The following is a 1,885-nucleotide window of genomic DNA, read 5'->3' as shown; positions in this document are numbered from 1 at the left end:
TTGCCAAACACAAGCCATTTGGAGACCTTAGAAATAACATGGAGAGAAAGAATACCGTGTTGGATGTAATAAGAAAAAATAAAGGTGAGCTTAAGCCTATAATAGTAGCTGGACAAAATTATCATTGGAAAGAAGAGGACGTTTATACATGGGCCATCAAGTCTCTTGCGGAAAAACGAAAATGGAGAAAAAAAGAAACCAAACAACGAATTATCTTCTAGTACCCCAATGGTGTGTGTCATTTTGTAGGATTTTCTCTAAGTAATGAACTTCTATTATGTCAAAGTATAATCGAAATGTTTTCATGAGATTAGATAGAAAAAGAAAAAGATGATGATGATGATAACCAAGAATTTCATGACAATGATGGAGGAGAAAGTGAACTACAAGGAGAAAGTGAGCTAGGAGAATATGGTTCACTCACAAAACTTGTGAGTAATCCTCTAAGGTATTGGAAATTTATATGAAAACTAATGATGAAGAAAGTAATGCTTTTGTTGTTATTGAATAGCTAAAGGATGCTTGTGCACAAGAAACCACTTGTATATCTATTGAAGAAGAAGAAGAGCAACCACAAGCTACTCATGTAAGCACTTCTATCTTAAAATAACAATAATGTATGACCTATCATGATAAAAATTGTTATTATGTATTTAGAGAGAGACAGAAGCATACATTCCTAAGATGCCATGGAAAAATCATGATTTACAAAGTGATGCTTATGAGGTATGTGTGGTTTACTCCTCTCTCTCTCTCTCTCTCTCTCTCTCACACACACACACACACACACACACACAAGCGTGCGCACGCGCGCGCACACACACACACACACAAAGATATCAATTGCAATAATTGAGATAAATTTAGCTAGTTTTGGGTGCATGTGTGTATGTGTGTGTGAGATATCCAAATTCAATTGCTTAATGCGCAGGCATATAGAAACTACATGCAAGATGAAGAGTTTGTCCAATGCTATCAAGAAAAGGATATGCAAGTAAACAAAGAATTAGATGAGTGTGAAGATCATATCACAAAACTGGTACAATTCTAATTCATGTATTTTTTTCACTCTAAAACTTTTTGTTGATTGCACTCTGTTCTTGAATAATTTGTGAAGGAAAAAATCAATGGAAGGACACAAATTATAAGTGGTACAAACCAAGAATAGAAAAAAAAAAAGCACACGAAAGTGCAAGGTACTATTTAAAGATGCTTCACATGGAATATTTATTTAATGAAATACTTACCCCTGTTTTCCCACTTCTATAGGCTACTTCTAAGATTGAAGAGCTACTAAAGGAGAAAGATCAAGCTTCAAAGTTTTTGAAGCTTAAAAAGAAAAAGGTTTTTTTCTTCGGATTTATGCCGTCCATGGAAAGAACTAATCTAAGGTGGCAGGTTCTCTCTTGAATTCTGGCCATTGTTGCTAAGTTGCACTATTTATTGGAATACGCAACAGATTATCAATGGACCTATTTGTAACGTTCCATGTCATTAGCTTTGCTGTATCTGGACACTTGAATATATGCTTGATCCTAGGTAGAATAGGAAAGTGTCAAAGCACCTTTGCAGGTATTGTGGTGCATGTAAGATCTTGACGATATCTATTCTCTTGACACTTTGGGCATTTTTCTAGGTTGGTGTATTCCCCTCAAAATAGAATGCAATCGTTAGGACATGTCTGGATACTATTGTAATCCATTCCTATATCTGCTAAGATCTTCTTTGCCTCTTCTCTACATGTCGGCATTGCATTTACTACAGGTAGTATAGTTGACTTCATAAGTGAGATGAGAGCACAAACACTCGCATCACTCCATCCATAAATGGATTGCAAATTAAGCATTGACAAACAAGTTTGAAGGATTGTGGCATGAGAGCCTTC

The 1,885-nt window shown here is 35.5% G+C and overlaps 1 pseudogene; it reads left to right on the top strand.

Annotated features, from left to right (window-relative positions):
• The window catches only part of LOC147431180 (uncharacterized), a 1,442-nt pseudogene extending 391 nt beyond the window's left edge, over positions 1 to 1,051 (top strand).
• Positions 1,052 to 1,885: the final 834 nt, after the last annotated feature.

This window comes from Adiantum capillus-veneris, chromosome 21 (genome assembly GCF_014529385.1).
Source record: "Adiantum capillus-veneris isolate H3 chromosome 21, ASM1452938v2, whole genome shotgun sequence".
In the NCBI taxonomy this organism is placed as follows: Eukaryota; Viridiplantae; Streptophyta; class Polypodiopsida; order Polypodiales; family Pteridaceae; genus Adiantum; species Adiantum capillus-veneris.
The sequence above is the reverse complement of the archived record's forward strand: the minus strand, read 5'-3'. Positions and strand labels throughout refer to the sequence as shown.